This window comes from Pleurodeles waltl, chromosome 4_1, assembly GCF_031143425.1.
Source record: "Pleurodeles waltl isolate 20211129_DDA chromosome 4_1, aPleWal1.hap1.20221129, whole genome shotgun sequence".
Taxonomy (NCBI): Eukaryota; Metazoa; Chordata; class Amphibia; order Caudata; family Salamandridae; genus Pleurodeles; species Pleurodeles waltl.
In genome coordinates, this window is record NC_090442.1 from 11,527,509 (window position 1) to 11,545,172 (window position 17,664).

Genomic DNA, 17,664 nt, shown 5'->3' on the forward strand with positions numbered 1-17,664 from the left:
CTGGCCACTCAGAGCAGTCCAGTGTGCCAGCAGCACCTCTGTTTCCAAGATGGCAGAGGTCTGGAGCACACTGGAGGAGCTCTGGGCACCTCCCAGGGGAGGTGCAGGTCAGGGGAGTGGTCACTCCCCTTTCCTTTGTCCAGTTTCGCGCCAGAGCAGGGCTAAGGGGTCCCTGAACCGGTGTAGACTGGCTTATGCAGAAATAGGCACCATGTGTGCCCATGAAAGCATTTCCAGAGGCTGGGGGAGGCTACTCCTCCCCTGCCTTCACACCATTTTCCAAAGGGAGAGGGTGTAATACCCTCTCTCAGAGGAAGTCCTTTGTTCTACCATCCTGGGCCAGGCCTGGCTGGACCCCAGGAGGGCAGAAGCCTGTCTGAGGGGTTGGCAGCAGCAGCAGCTGCAGTGAAACCCCGGGAAAGGCAGTTTGGCAGTACCAGGGTCTGAGCTACAGACCACTGGGATCATGGGATTGTGCCAACTATGCCAGGATGGCATAGAGGGGGCAATTCCATGATCATATACATATTACATGGCCATATTCGTTGTTACCATTGTGAAGCCACATATAGGTAGTGACCTATATGTAGTGCACGCGTGTAATGGTGTCCCCGCACTCACAAAGTCCGGGGAATTGGCCCTGAACAATGTGGGGTCACCTTGGCTAGTGCCAGGGTGCCCTCACACTAAGTAACTTAGCACCCAACCTTTACCAGGTAAAGGTTAGACATATAGGTGACTTATAAGTTACTTAAATGCAGTGAAAAATGGCTGTGAAATAACGTGGACGTTATTTCACTCAGGCTGCAGTGGCAGGCCTGTGTAAGAATTGTCAGAGCTCCCTATGGGTGGCAAAATAAATGCGGCAGCCCATAGGGATCTCCTGGAGCCCCAATACCCTGGGTACCTCAGTACCATATACTAGGGAATTATAAGGGTGTTCCAGTAAGCCAATGTAAATTGGTAAAATTGGTCACTAGCCTGTTAGTGACAATTTGTAAAGAGAGAGCATAACCACTGAGGTTCTGGTTAGCAGAGCCTCAGTGAGACAGTTAGGCATCACACTGGGAACACATACATATAGGCCACAAACTTATGAGCACTGGGGTCCTGGCTAGCAGGGTCCCAGTGACACATAACAAACAGACTGAAAACATAGGGCTTTCACTATGAGCACTGGGCCCTGGCTAGCAGGATCCCAGTGAGACAGTGAAAACACCCTGACATACACTCACAAACAGGCCAAAAGTGGGGGTAACAAGGCTAGAAAGAGGCTACCTTCTCACACAACCCCCCCCCCCCCTCCAAACGAAGGACAATAAGGCTAACCTTGGCCAGTTGAGACTTTATCGTTTAAGTGGTGATAAGTAGAGAGTAGCTCTGCAATAGACTGGTTACTCCCTTTATCATCCACTATATGGTTACTTCCCTGTGGGGATGTAAACCACCCTGTTTGAAGTTTTTTAGCTAAGCAACAATGTGAAGATGTATTTTCAGAGTTCCTATCAGTAAGTTTTAGTTTAGAGCAGTGGGAATTGTCCACTGAACCTATTTGTCGTGATGGAAATGCCAGACAGGATGCTGTCTCAGAAAAGCCATAGCTGGGCAAAAACTTTGTCCATATGGCTGGAAGAGAGAACAGGGATGCTGTTTCTCTTGAGTTGGAGCAGGGCAGGGATGCTGTCCTATGAGCTCCACACTAGGGCAGGGATACTGTCCTAAGTGTTGTGAGGCAGTGCAGAGTTTCTGCACTAAAGTTTCTCTGGGAGGGTTGGAGGCATGCTCCATGTTAACTAAAATGGTGCTCTTTTTCTCACCAATGTTAGTTATCCCACAGAGAGGTACTTCTACCTCAGGGAGTACAGCTTTGCCAGCTGATGCTTCCCTTGGAACAGGTGCCACCCTAGGAGAGGTTTCTCCCACCACAGGAATGGTATCCTGAATGGCAGGGTGGTTAGGGGACACTGTGATACCCTTTTTACCTGTTGATGGAGAGGGATCTTGAGTTTTCAGGCCTTCTCTCCTTTGCTTTTTCATTTCAGTAGAAATGAGAGGGAACAATTCCTCTGGGATGCCCAGCATGGCTGCATGGGCATAAAACTCTACATCAGCCCAACCTGAGGCCTCTAGGTCATTACCTAAGAGACAGTCTACAGGTAAGCTAGGTGATACCACCACCTGCTTAGGGCCAGTAACTCCACCCCAACTAAACTGAATTATAGCTAAGGGAAGAAACTTAGTGGAGTTATGGACATCAATAATTTTATACTGTTGTCCAATGATGTGTTGTTCAGGAGCCACTAGGTTTTCAGTCACCAACGTGATACTGGCACCTGTGTCCCTGTAGGCCAAGGCCTCAACACCATTTATTGAAACTGTCTGTCTGTACTTATCCATTGTAAGGGGACAAGCAGCCAGTGTGGCAAGGCCAATGCCACTAGGTGTGACAGAAACTGTCTTGGGACTGACTACCCCAGTTTCTATTATGGACCCATAAGTGAACCCAACTACACCCTTAACTTGACTGTTGCCAGCAGTCCCACCACTAATACCACTACTGCTAGGGGCACTAGAGCTTGATGTATTAGTGGTGGTAGGCTCAGGGGGTTTACCTGGACAGGACTTATCCCCTGGCCTATTGCCTCTGTTTTTACACACAAAGCACCAAGGCTTTTTAATGTGTGCAGGTTGAGAAGAAGAGGAAGAATTTGTTTTATCCCCACCCTCTGAAGAGTGTTTAAGATTTGAAGTGGAATCTTTGGTTTTACCCTTATCCCCATGCTTATCTTGAGATTTCTCACCATCTTTCTTCTTATTGCCATCTTTGTCACCACCTGTATGAACTTTTCTGTTCACCCTTGTTCTGACCCATTTGTCTGCCTTCTTTCCCAATTCTTGGGGAGAGGTCAGATCAGAGTCCACCAAGTACTGGTGCAACAAATCAGACACACAATTATTAAGAATATGCTCTCTCAGGATCAAGTTATACAGGCTGTCATAATCAGTAACTTTACTGCCATGTAACCACCCCTCCAAGGCCTTCACTGAATGGTCAATGAAATCAAGCCAGTCTTGTGAAGACTCCTTTTTGGTCTCTCTGAACTTTATCCTGTATTGTTCAGTGGTTAAGCCATAACCATCCAGGAGTGCATTCTTAAGAACTGTAAAATTATTGGCATCACTTTCTTTCACAGTAAGGAGCCTATCCCTACCCTTCCCACTAAATGATAGCCATAGGGTAGCAGCCCACTGCCTTTGAGGGACATCCTGTACAACACAGGCCCTCTCAAGTGCAGCAAACCACTTGTTAATGTCATCCCCCTCCTTATAAGGGGGAACTATCTTGTGCAGATTCCTAGAATCATGTTCTTTTGCAGGATGACTATTGGGAATACTGCTGCTGCCACCATGGGTTTCAAAACCCAACTTCTGTCTTTCCTTCTCTACTTCTAAGGACTGTCTATCCAAATCCAGCTGTTGCTTCTTGAGCTTCAGTCTGGTTTGTTCCACTCTCAATCTATTGAGCTCCCTTTCTAACAATCTGTCATCAGGGTGGGTGGGAGGGACATTCCTTGACACAGAAGTGTGGTGAGAATGGACAGAAGGAGACCTGTCCCTTACAGAAGGCACCCTAACAGCTTGGTTAACAGAAACATCACTTCTACTGTGTTGAGAAACAATACTGTTGCTATGATGTGAGATAACACTCTCTGTATGGTGTACCTCTTCATCATTACCAACTATGCTAGACTGTCTAGTAATGGGCAGGCTCTGAAGTTTCTTTCCTGAATCTTTTCCTAGGGGGGTCCCTGGATCAGATTGGGAACCATTAGCTACTTTTTCAACAGATGGGGCCCTTGTGGGCTTATCTTGTTCTCTAAGCATGTTAAGCAATAATTCCAAGGAAGGATTCTTCCCTACACTCAAACCTCTCTCTATGCAGAGACTCCTTGCTCCTTTCCAGCTAAGGTGATCATATGCAAGTTTGGACAGATCAACATTTTGGCCTGTGCCAGACATTTTTAGAAAGAGTTTAAGTGATAGAAAAAGAGAAAAAAGTTTTCAGAACTTTTAGAAAGACCGCCAACAAGCCTTGCTAGCTGCAAATCATGCGGTTAGTGTTTTTAGATGCTGCTGTGGCCCAGGAGGGACCAGGATGTCGCCAATTGCGTCAGGGGACAGAGGGGGCGTCGAGCAAGACAAGGAGCCCTCTCAGCAGCAGGCAGCACCCGCAGAAGTGCCAGAAACAGGCACTACGAGGATGCGTGAAACGGTGCTCACCCGAAGTTGCACAAAGGAGTCCCACGTCGCCGGAGAACAACTTAGGAGGTCGTGCAATGCAGGTTAGAGTGCCGTGGACCCAGGCTGGACTGTGCACAAAGGATTTCCGCCGGAAGTGCACAGAGGCCGGAGTAGCTGCAAAAGTTGCGGTTCCCAGCAATGCAGTCTGGCGTGGGGAGGCAAGGACTTACCTCCACCAAACTTGGACTGAAGAGTCACTGGACTGTGGGAGTCACTTGGACAGAGTTGCTGGATTCAAGGGACCTCGCTCGTCGTGCTGAGAGGAGACCCAAGGTACCGGTGATGCAGTTCTTTGGTGCCTGCGGTTGCAGGGGGACGATTCCGTCGACCCACAGGAGATTTCTTCGGAGCTTCTAGTGCAGAGAGGAGGCAGACTACCCCCACAGCATGCACCACCAGGAAAACAGTCGAGAAGGCGGCAGGATCAGCGTTACAGAGTTGCAGTAGTCGTCTTCGCTACTATGTCGCAGTTTTGCAGGCTTACAGCGCGGTCAGCAGTCGATTTCTTGGCAGAAGGTGAAGAGAGAGATGCAGAGGAACTCGGATGAGCTCTTGCATTCGTTATCTAAAGAATCCCCAAAGACAGAGACCCTAAATAGCCAGAAAAGAGGGTTTGGCTACTTAGGAGAGAAGATAGGCTAGCAACACCTGAAGGAGCCTATCAGAAGGAGTCTCTGACGTCACCTGCTGGCACTGGCCACTCAGAGCAGTCCAGTGTGCCAGCAGCACCTCTGTTTCCAAGATGGCAGAGGTCTGGAGCACACTGGAGGAGCTCTGGGCACCTCCCATGGGAGGTACAGGTCAGGGGAGTGGTCACTCCCCTTTCCTTTGTCCAGTTTCGCCCCAGAGCAGGGCTAAGGGGTCCCTGAACCGGTGTAGACTGGCTTATGCAGAAATGGGCACCATGTGTGTCCATGAAAGCATTTCCAGAGGCTGGGGGAGGCTACTCCTCCCCTGCCTTCACACCATTTTCCAAAGGGAGAGGGTGTAACACCCTCTCTCAGAGGAAGTCCTTTGTTCTGCCATCCTGGGCCAGGCCTGGCTGGACCCCAGGAGGGCAGAAGCCTGTCTGAGGGGTTGGCAGCAGCAGCAGCTGCAGTGAAACCCCGGGAAAGGCAGTTTGGCAGTACCAGGGTCTGAGCTACAGACCACTGGGATCATGGGATTGTGCCAACTATGCCAGGATGGCATAGAGGGGGCAATTCCATGATCATAGACATATTACATGGCCATATTCGGAGTTACCATTGTGAAGCCACATATAGGTAGTGACCTATATGTAGTGCACACGTGTAATGGTGTCCCGGCACTCACAAAGTCCGGGGAATTGGCCCTGAACAATGTGGGGGCACCTTGGCTAGTGCCAGGGTGCCCTCACACTAAGTAACTTAGCACCCAACCTTTACCAGGTAAAGGTTAGACATATAGGTGACTTATAAGTTACTTAAGTGCAGTGTAAAATGGCTGTGAAATAACGTGGACGTTATTTCACTCAGGCTGCAGTGGCAGGCCTGTGTAAGAATTGTCAGAGCTCCCTATGGGTGGCAAAAGAAATGCTGCAGCCCATAGGGATCTCCTGGAGCCCCAATACCCTGGGTACCTCAGTACCATATACTAGGGAATTATAAGGGTGTTCCAGTAAGCCAATGTAAATTGGTAAAATTGGTCACTAGCCTGTTAGTGACAATTTGTAAAGAGAGAGCATAACCACTGAGGTTCTGGTTAGCAGAGCCTCAGTGAGACAGTTAGGCATCACACAGGGAACACATACATATAGGCCACAAACTTATGAGCACTGGGGTCCTGGCTAGCAGGGTCCCAGTGACACATAACAAACATACTGAAAACATAGGGCTTTCACTATGAGCACTGGGCCCTGGCTAGCAGGATCCCAGTGAGACAGTGAAAACACCCTGAAATACACTCACAAACAGGCCAAAAGTGGGGGTAACAAGGCTAGAAAGAGGCTACCTTCTCACAGGCGGGAAGGGGGTCGGAATCCCCATGGCGCCGCTGCAAGCAGCGCCGCCATGGAGGATTCCTTGGGCCAGGGGTAAACCGGCGGGAAACCGCCGGTTGCCCTTTTCTGACCGCGGCTTTAACGCCGCGGTCAGAATGGCCCAGGAAGCACCGCCAGCCTGTTGGCGGTGCTTCCGCAGTCGTTGGCCCTGGCGGTCGATGACCGCCAGGGTCAGAATGACCCCCTATATCTCCTTTCGGAGTTCTCCCAGTGTGGAGAGTCTGCTGTCTGACTTTGTCTGTCTTTACTTTGTTTTTGTTTATCCCAGTGTTTTTTAGAACACTCCTGTGCTTGTTTGGTAACTTCCTTAGGGGTGGTACTCTGTATTTTAGGATTTTTCGGCTTGGCCCCCAAGCTATCCCGTCCTATACTGGTATAGGTGTCGGAAATCATTTTCGGTAGCTGTTTCTCCTGTTCCAAGTGTGGAATCTCCCGGAGCTGCTGATATATATCCAACGCTACCGCTTCCTCTTTAATATTACTTAGTATTATTGAAGAGACTGTGTCAAAGTTACGCATTAATTTCATCCCCAAGTGTACAGATGGTGCAGCCCTGTGTTCATTTTGAATTTGTTTTAAAACGTTCGGTAAATTGGCAAGTGTTGGGTACCATGTGTGATAGTATATATTGCAGCAAAGACTGTGCCCCATGTGGTGCAGTTGTCCACTGAGGGAACTATTCAAAATCAAAAGCACATTGTGAGAATTCTATGTTTTCCTGTGGTCCAGTATGGGGAAACACAGCTTCCAGCTGATTTGTTTTCTGGGCTATCCAGAATGGGATTTATCTCATTCCGTGGTCACCTTGCCCATGATAGAATGTACTGTTTGTGGATTGATCCCAGTAACGGCCAATTGGTGTCCAGCAGGTGCTGGTGGTGCAGGGCACGCTGGTGTTGTGTTTAAAGTTTGCATTACGAACAGAACAAGTCGTCTGTATAATGTTACTAGCTCATTGTATATGTTGCGCAGATCAGCTGCCTGCAAATTTGGTACACTGAGTGTGGTGTATATGTGGCAAACAGTGGCCACATTAGTCCGTCATTACCTAAGGGACCCAGTCTCGCGGGTTGTATTACGTGTGATAGGGCACCATTAAACCAGTTCTGATGTTCTTGATAAGTAATCGGTATTTCAAGATACTGGTATGCTTGGTAACCTTGTGGCTTGTTTGCAACTCTGTACGTGTAGAATGTGCATGTTCTAGGGTCCTCCTCAGGAAAGGTGACTCAGGAATAGAAGGTTTCTGTTTGGTAAGCTTCATGAGCTTCCACAATGACCGTGACATCCCCGCCCTCATGTGTTCAGCCATGCACTATTAAATGTAGTGTTAATGCATATCTGACATTCTTGGGAATGTCTATGGTGTTAGCCATGTTATCAAACATGTACATAGATGGATACCAAATGGGGAGAAAGTCCTTTTAAGAGTTCGAGGTCGAACAACCTACAACCTAGTTAGGTGCTCCCTGTTCAGCTGAGGCGGATTATCTTCAAGACCATGGACGTCTCCGTATAATGGTACTCATGTACCTGTTGCGAGTGAGACAGGGATACTCAGGGCATCCGTAGATTAGTGCCAAAACACCATCGTTGGTGGTGCCATGCTGCACTTGGACTCTTGCTCTAAGCAAGACTGCTGGTTTAGGGATGACAGTACTTTTGTTTTGTAGGTGACTAAAGTCGCAACCAATCCTACAACAAGTCGCAACTAACGGCCCAACCCTCCTGGCAGTACTTCACCAAAAAACAAACAGTAAAAGCTGATTTCTGGCATACTTCTTTACGCAAAGATTCAGGAGAGCAACATTTCAGGGGGGTCGTGGTTAAAAGGAGATAATCCTTTTCTCACATGAGCAACAAGTCTCAGTCACACCCAGGCAATGAAGAAGATGCAGTAGAGTTTTCAGTAGGTTTTATTAACAAGACTGATATCTACTGTAAAATGCATGGGCTGCAATTATTTTGATAATGACCCATGCAAAAACAGAACTGTAAAAATGAGAGTCATGAATATAAAGAGCCCCTCCATCTTGCAAAAACATGAAATGAGAAATAGGCCCTAATACCCTAGCATGGAGAATCTAATCTCTAACCTAAAAAGATCTAGGTGTGGTAAACCTAATCTGCCAGTGCCAGGTCCATGAGAAGCACCCCCAACCCTTGTTACCTTGGGATGAGGTCTCTAGATCAGACTCCATGGGGACACAAAGGCTGCGTCTCCATCAAGACAACGTGTAGCATAGATAGCGTCAATGGCATCTGGTAGGAATCCCTCTGATGGCCTTGTCTGCGTGAGATGTATTTATAGAGATCTTGTAGGACCCCTGACACAGGAATGTTCCCAAACAATAGATAAGGAGGCGTGCTTCGGGTGGCATCTACATAAACAATTCTCTCCAAAAGTACATTATGTTCCTGTCACACGTAAGTGGGAAAGGGTCATGATGTGAATACCTACGTATCTCACTTAACAATGACATTGATAGTGATGCCTTCACAGAGTGGCACTGATAGCGTGAAATGAAACATCTTCCTAACTATAAACATAGCGGCCATCTTGGAAGAAATAATTAAATACATTTGCTAAAACAGAGCAGGCTAAGTAGGTTAAAAGTCACTAGGTGACGGGGCACAGGCCTGCAAGCCAGAAGGCTAAGCTAAACTCCTGATTCCCATTAAAAGGATCCACTCCACTACCACCTATGCACTTATGCTTCTCAAAACTACAGTGTCTTGACACCCGGTGCCATGATCCACTGCAACCGAAAAGTACTGATACTGAGGGGAGGCCATATGAAGCCTGTACTCTAGGATGATGGGCAGAGCGTTATAGGGCAGAGAGCTTAAGGGGACAGACACTGCTCTTCAGCATTACTTGAGTGGAGGGAAGTGAGGAGCCATTTGGACAGTCACCCTAAGGTTTGTCTTAAGCTTTCTGAGAGTGACCATCAAACGATGCTCTTGTTGGACCCTAAACCTTAGGGCAGAAAATGCGCATGCTCTGGCCCGATCAGCAAAAGTAGAGTCAGCTTCCAGCATGGCTACTGTGGTGCCAGCCCAACACATTGCTTGCAAGTCATCTCTTCATCCTCCAGCTGCTGGAGGTTCTGCAGGTGCTGCTCCATTTTCAGATGGAAATCCAGTCGTGCCCCATCAGCCAGCATGGGGGATATGTCCAACAAATCCTCATCCCTCCTATCCTCAATCTCTTTCCTCGCTTGTTGTTCAGTGATCTGTGGGAACAGATAGGGAGAGGTGGGCCAGTTGGAGTGCAAGTCCTAACCCTGTCCACAAGGCGGCTAATTTGATATTCCAACTTTTCCTGAGTATTTTTCATACTCCAGACATTGGACTTGTTCATATCCTTATGCTATTCGACCTGCCATGGATGAAGAGTAGCCACTATTCAGCATCTATTTAATTCTTGTATCTTTAAGTCACTTTTCTATATTGATACCAAATGTATCATGCTTTGTAAAGGGCTTCTTTCCGTCATCATTAGGAGTCCCACCAACTCCTCTACGTGTCGGCACACATGTTTACCAGATTATTGGTATATGGGGGCATTTATGAGCCCCTAGCACCACCTTGCGCTGTATTAGCATAATTTTATTTTACGCTAATGTGGCCCAACGAGGCCACAATCCTCGCACAATATTTACAAAGTGGAGCAATGCATGCACCAGGGTTTACAACCCTGCGCCAGGTATAATGTATGCACAAGTGGCATTCCCTCGTTAGGGAGGCCAAAAAAATGGTGCAAGAAAATCTAGCAGAATTTCTTGCATTGCTTTTTACGGCCCTTTTAACGTCTGCTGAGAGCAATGGGGTCTTCCATTGTTTAGAATGGGCCCCTAAGTACTCTGCAGGAGTAGCGCCAACATTTTGGCACTACTCCTGCAGAGTACATTAATAGCATTACAAATAATCTGTGCACTGCATCCTTCTGCACTGAGGAATCTGAGCACTGCATCTTACTGCACTATGAGGGATCTGTGCACTGCACTGTATCTTACTGCTTTGTGAGAAATCTGAGCATGATGCACTGCATCTTAAAGCATTGTGAGGAATCTGAGCACACTGAACTGCATCGTACAGCACTATGAGGAATCTGTGCACTGCATCTTACTGCACTGTGAGGAATCTGTATACCATGCAATACATCGTACTGCACTGTGAGGAATCTGTGCACTGCATCTTACTGCACTGTGAGGGATCTGTGCACTGCACTGTATCTTACTGCATTGTGAGAAATCTGAGCATGATGCACTGCATCTTAAAGCATTGTGAGGAATCTGAGCACACTGAACTGCTTCGTACTGCACTATGAGTAATCTGATCACTGCCTCTTACTGCACTGTGAGGAATCTGTATACCATGCAATACATCGTACTGCACTGTGAGGAATCTGTGCACTGCATCTTACTGCACTGTGAGGAATCTGTGTACTGCACGGCATCTTACCTCACTGTGAGGGATCTGTGCACTGCACCTTACTGCACTGTGAGGAATCCGTGCACTGCATCTTACTACACTGTGAAGAATGTGTGTGCTGCACGACATCTTACTGCAGTGAGGATCCTGTGTACACTGCACTGCATCTTACCACGCTGTGAGGAATCTGTGCCATTGCACTGTAAGAAATCTGCGCACAACATGCTCATTGTGAATGATGAGTCCCTAGCTGGCACTTCAGGTGAGAAGTTAATAGATGGCTCCCATTCTGACTCAGGGGAACCCCTTGAGGGAGGTGGGGAGGGTTCTGTTCCAAATCTGCCCCTCAGCAGACCGCATAGCAATGCTGGTAGTAATAGGAGCTCCCATCATAGTAGGGATGTTTTTATTCCTGGAGGCCAGGTTGTTAGAGTCCAAGCTGTTAGGGACAGATCTCCCTCTGTTGTTTCCAACTTGTCCTCAGTGTCCAAGCATTCCCAACCCACCCACCCTGAAGACAACATTTTAGAAAGGGAACTCAGAACGTTGAGAGTGGAAGAGACCAGGCTGAAGCTTAAACAGCAACAGCTGGCTCTAGACAGGGAATCCCTAGACCTGGAGAAGGAGAGACAGAGATTGGGGTTAGGACCCCATGGTGGCAGCAGCAGTATTCCTGATAGTAATCCTGTGAGAGAGCATGATTCCAGGAATCTGCACAAGATAGTTCCCCCTTACAATGAGGGGGATGACATCAACAAGTGGTTTGCTGCACTTGAGAGGGCCTGTATGGTACAGGGGGTCCCTCAAAGGCAGTGGGCTGCTATATTGTGGCTATCTTTCAATGGAACGGGTAGGGATAGGCTCCTTACTGTTAGAGAAAGTGATGCTAACAATTTTGCAGTTTTGAAGGATGCACTCTTGGATGGATTTGACTTAACCACTGAACAATACAGGATTAAGTTCAGAGACACCAGAAAAGAGTCCTCACAAGACTGGATAGACTTTGTTGACTTTTCAGTGAAGGCCTTGGAGAGGTGGTTGCATTGCAGTAAAGTTTCTGACTATGAAAGCCTGTATTACCTTATTCTGAGAGAGCATATTCTGAATAACTGTGTGCTGACTTGTTACACCAATATCTAGTGGACTCAGATCTGACCTCTCCCCAAGAATTGGGAAAGAAGGCAGACAAATGGGTCAGAACAAGAGTGAACAGAAAAGTTCATACAGGGGGTGACAAGGATGGCAAGAAGAAGGATGATAAGTCTTCTGACAAGGGTGGGGACAAAACTAAAAATGAGTCTTCATCAGGCCCACAAAAATCCTCTGGTGGGGGTGGTGGGTCCAAATCCTCTTCAAATCAAGTTAAAAAGCCTTGGTGTTATTTGTGTAAAGTCAAAGGCCATTGGACAACTGATGCCAGTTGTCCAAAGAAAAACACCAAACCTCCCACTACCACAACTCCTACTCCAAACTCTGGTGCCCCTAGTAATAGCAGTGGTGGTGGGAGCAAACCTACTAATAGCCAATCCAAGGGAGTAGCTGGGCTCACTTTTGGTAATTTAGTTGGGGTTGGTCTTGTTAGGGAGACCACAGAGGCTGTGTTAGTCTCTGAAGGTGCCATTGACTTGGCCACCTTGGTTGCTTGTCCCCTTAATATGGATAAGTACAAGCAACTTCCCCTAATAAATGGTGTTGAGGTTCAGGCCTACAGGGACACAGGTGCCAGTGTTACCATGGTAATAGAGAAACTGGTACACCCTGAACAACATCTACTTGGTCACCAGTACCAAGTGACAGACGCTAATAACAGCACTCTTAGCCACCCCATGGCTGTTGTGAATCTCAACTGGGTGGGGGGGGTTACTGGTCCAAAGAAAGTTGTGGTTGCTTCAGATTTACCTGTAGACTGTCTACTAGGAAATGATTTAGAGACATCAGCTTGGGCAGAAGTGGAGTTGGAGGCTCGTGCAGCAATGCTGGGCATTCCTGGGCATATTTTTGCTTTGACAAGGGCTCAGGCCAATAAATAAAAAGGACAGGGTAACTTGGATCCTGGAACAATGGACCAAGTGCTCCCTAAAGCTAGGGGTAGCAAGGGTAAATCCCTACCCACTATCCCTCCCTCTACAGATGATTCTCCTTCTGAGGAAGAAGAATTTCCTCCCTGTGCAGAATCTTCACCAGATGAGCTGGCAGCAGCCACTGCTGAGCTTTTGGGTGGAGGGGGGCCTGCCAGGGAAGAGCTGAGTGTGGCACAGCAATCCTGTCCCACGTTAGAGGGTCTCAGACAGCAAGCGGTCAAGCAGCAAAATGGGGATGTCAGTGATTCACATAGAGTTTACTGGGAGGACAACCTCTTGTACATAGAGGCAAGGGACCCAAAACCTGGAGCAGCCAGGTTGACATAGTTGGCCCCCTTGACCCTCCTACAGGCAATAGGTTTATCTTGGTGGTTGTGGACCATGCCACAAGATATCCTGAGGCAATTCCTCTAAGGACCACTACAGCACCTGCAGTGGCAAAAGCCCTCCTGGGAATCTTTTCCACAGTGGGTTTCCCAAAGGAGGTTGTATCAGACAGGGGTAGCAACTTTATGTCTGCATACTTGAAAGCTATGTGGAAGGAATGTGGTGTAACCTACAAATTCACCACACCTTATCACCCACAGACCAATGGACTGGTAGAGAGGTTTAATAAAACTCTCAAAGGAATGATCATGGGACTCCCTGAAAAACTCAGGAGGAGATGGGATGTCCTGTTACCTTGCCTCCTTTTTGCTTACAGGGAGGTACCCCAGAAAGGAGTGGGCTTCAGCCCCTTTGAACTCCTATTTGGACACCCTGTAAGAGGTCCACTAACACTTGTGAAGGAGGGTTGGGAACAACCGTTAAAAGCTCCCAAACAGGACATAGTGGACTATGTACTTGGCCTAAGATCCCGAATGGCTGAGTACATGAAAAAGGCCAGTAAAAACATTCAGGCCAGCCAAGAGCTCCAAAAACAATGGCATGACCAGAAGGCTGTTCTGATCCAGTACCAACCAGGACAGAAGGTGTGGGTATTGGAGCCTGTGGCCCCAAGAGCACTCCAGGACAAATGGAGTGGACCCCATCTAATTGTTGAAAAGAAGGGCGAGGTCACCTATTTGGTTGACCTGGGCACTGCCAGGAGTCCCCTTAGGGTGATTCATGTCAACCGCCTAAAACCCTACTATGACAGGGCTGATCTCACCCTGCTCATGGCAACAGATGAGGGACAGGAAGAAGAGAGTGACCCTCTCCCTGATCTCTTCTCCTCCACAGAAGAGGATGCTCTAGTGGAAGGAGTAGTTTTGGCAGACTGTCATACTGCAGAATAGAAAGACAACTGCATAAATCTCCTTGGACAGTTTTCTGAACTCTTTTCAAATGTGCCAGGCACCACATCTTGGTGTGAACACACAAAGGATACTGAAGACAGCATGCCTGTCAAAAGTAAAATCTATAGGCAGCCTGTCAGGGACTGCATAAAACAAGAGGTTCAGAAAATGCTTGATCTAGGAGTGATTGAACCTTCTGAAAGCCCATGGGCGTCTCCTGTGGTGCTTGTAACAAAGCCTCACTCAAAAGATGGAAAAAGGGAGATGAGGTTTTGTGTAGATTACAGAGGTCTCAACCAGGTAACAAACACTGATGCTCACCCTATACCCAGGGCAGATGAGCTCATAGATACACTGGCATCTGCCAAGTATCTAAGCACCTTTGATTTGACTGCAGGGTATTGGCAGATCAAATTGGCTGAGGATGCTAAACCTAAAACTGCATTTTCAACTATAGGAGGGCACTACCAATTTATAGTGATGCCCTTTGGTTTGAAAAATGCACCTGCCACTTTTCAGAGGTTGGTGAACACAGTCCTGCAAGGGTTGGAGGCTTTTAGTGCAGCATATCTAGATGATATAGCTGTCTTTAGCTCCACCTGGGATGAGCACCTGGTCCACCTTTGGAAGGTTTTGGAGGCCCTGCAAAAGGCAGGCCTCACTATCAAGGCCTCAAAGTGCCAGATAGGTCAGGGAAAGGTGGTTTATCTGGGACACCCAGTAGGTGGAGAACAGATTGCACCACTTCAGGGGAAAATCCAAACAATCATGGATTGGGTTCCCCCTTAGGGTGACCACCCATCCGTAAATTTCACGGACTGTCCGTAATTTCACCCTGCTGTCCGTTGTCCGTGATGAAAGCTTTAAAGGACGGCATTTGTCCGTAATTTTAGCCTTTCACCTAAAGGGCAACGGAGGCAGGGCGAAATTACGGGCAGAGGAGTTTCCCCAGCTGGGCTGGAAGGCAGGGGGTCTCCTGTGCTCTGAGGGAGGGAGGGGCAGACAGATAAGAAAAGGCCTTCTTGCCAGGGGGTCTCCTTCCCTAAAGACATGCAAATGTGGGCAACTGGTAAATCTGCAAATACAAAGGGGCTTGAAAACCTGCATTGACTTTACTAAAAGGAGTCACTTGAAGTTTTCTGGTGGCAAAGATATTTCTTTCAGAGAGGTATTATAATGGTGTTCCAAGGTGAGCTGTGGAGTGTGTGGTTTTAATGTAGTGTTATACATTTTTTTAGTACTAGGTATAAACTGTATATTATTCAAATCTGTAATTGAGAAGCACTTTTTTTTTATTTAACCGAAATGTATTTGCGCATTTTGTAGCAGCCTTTATTATGATGTAATTGTATTTTTTACAGTTCTTTCAGGTACCTCAGTACCTCATAGTACTAACAAACATTGGCAAAGCAATAGGTCTCATCTACGAAGAGTTATTGGCTTTGCTAATGTGTTTTAACCATTAGCCATGTTATACACCAGAGTAGCTGCTGTTTAGCATGGCTTAAAGCTAGTGGCATAGTGGTGTGGAGTGGAGTAGAGTAGCATAGGAGCAGTGGCGTAGAGCCCAGTGGTGCAAAGTACAGTGCAGTGGGGTACAGGGCAGTTGTTTAGAGTGCGTTAGCGTAGAGTGCAGTGGTTTAGAGTGCAGTGGCATGGAGTGGCATGGGACAGAGTAGAGTGGCATAGAGTGCAGTGGAGTAGAGTGGCATACAATAGAGTGGCAGAGAGAGCAGTAGTGTAGAGTGGTGCAGTGGCATAGATTGCAGAGTAGACTCACGTTGCAGGGAGTGCAGTGGTGTAGTGTAGAGTGGTGCAGAGTAGGGCAAAGTGCTGTAGAGTGGAGTGATGCAGAGTAGAGTGGCATAGAGTGCAGTGGCATAGAATGCAGTAGTACATAGTACATTTGTGTATAGTACGGTGGTGGAGAGTGCAACTCTGCAGAGTAGAGTGTCAGTGCAGTGATGTAGAGTGGAGTAGAGTGGCACAGAGCAGTGGCGTAGAGTACAGTGGTACAGAGTAGAGGGTAGTGGCGTACAGCGCAGTTGTTTAGAGTGCATTGGCGCAGAGTGCAGTGGCATAGAGTGGCATGGGGTAGAGTTACATAGAGTGCAGTGGAGTAGAGTGGCATACAATAGAGTAGCAGAGAGTGCAGTAATGCAGAATGGTGCTGTGTCACAGAGTGCAGAGTAGACTCATGTGGCATAGAGTGTAGTGGTGTAGAGTAGTGCAGAGTGGAGTATTGTAGAGTGGTGTAGAGTAGAGTACAGTGCCTAGAGTGCAGTGGCATAGAGTAGAGTGGTGTAGAGTGCAGAGTTGCAGAGTAGAGTGTCAGTGCAGTGGTGTAGAGTGGTACAGAGAACAGTGGCATAGAGTACAGTGGTGCAGAGTAAAGGGCAGTGCAGTTGTTTAGAGTGCACTGGTGTAGAGTGCAGTTGCATAGAGTGGCATTGGGCAGAGTAGAGTGGCATAGAATGCAGTGGAATAGAGTATATTGGTGCAAAATGCAGTAGTACAGAGCAGAATGGTGTAGAGTATAGTGGCGGTCAGAGCAGTGTTGCAGAGTGTCAGCTTGCAGTGGTGTAGAGTGCATTGAACTAGAGTGCAGTGGTCAGAGTGGTATAGAGTACAGTGGCGTAGAATAGATTGTTTCAGAGTAGAGTGCAGTTGCATAGAGTGGAGAGGTGCAGGGTAGAGTGCAGTGGCATAAAGTAGATTATTTCACAGTAGAGTGAGGTGGCTTAGAGTGGAGAAGTGCAGGTTAGAGTGGAGTTGCATAAAGTGGCATAGAGTGTGATGGCATAGAGTAAAGTAGTGTAGAGTGCAGTGGCATAGAGTGCAGAGGTGCAGAGTAGATTAGAATGATGTACAGTGTATTGATGTAGAGTGCAGGGGCATAGAGTTGAGTGTTACAGAGTAAAGTGCATTAGCATAGAGTGTATTAGCTTAGAGTGCAGTGGCGTACAGTGCAGCGTTGCAAAGTGGCAGAGAGTGGAGTTGTGCGGATTAGATTGGTATTGCCTAGACTGGAGTGGTATGGCGTGCAGACGAGCAGAGCGCAGTGGTGTAGAGAGGCGTAAAGTGCAGTGGCTTAGAGTAGAGTAGTACAGAGTAGAGTAGAGAGGCATAGTGTGAAGTAGCATAGAGAGCAGTGGCATAATGTGGAGTGGTTCCGAATGGAGAAGAGTGCAGTGGCATGGAGTGGCGTAAAGTGGAGTGATACAGAGTAGGGTGCAGTGGTATGGAGTGGTGCAGAGCAGAGTGGAGCATGCATGGTGTAGTAACACACTGCCATTACAGACAACACATTTTTGATTGAAATGACCATTACATTTGCACAGATATACGGTTTTTCAAATCAAACTATATTGTGCACAGACGATGATGTGTGGAAATTGCATCACTTCATGCAATGATTTGTTTTAATCATGTAAAGGTGTTTGTTTCCAGCACAGTTCAGAATTAACAAAAATGTGCTTGATTTGTACTTCTAATTCTGATATATTCTGAAGTCTATTTAAATGTTGTCATGTGATAGAAAAAACTC

At 47.4% G+C, this 17,664-nt stretch overlaps 2 protein-coding genes across 2 annotated transcripts in view; both read right to left on the minus strand.

Annotated features, from left to right (window-relative positions):
• Window positions 1-17,664, minus strand: part of LOC138287238 (zinc finger protein 664-like) — a 946,449-nt gene that overhangs the window by 526,528 nt on the left and 402,257 nt on the right. The gene's annotated exons all lie outside the window — the stretch shown is intronic.
• LOC138287236 (zinc finger protein 271-like) overlaps window positions 1-17,664 on the minus strand; it is a 640,682-nt gene that overhangs the window by 179,327 nt on the left and 443,691 nt on the right. The window lies entirely within an intron of this gene.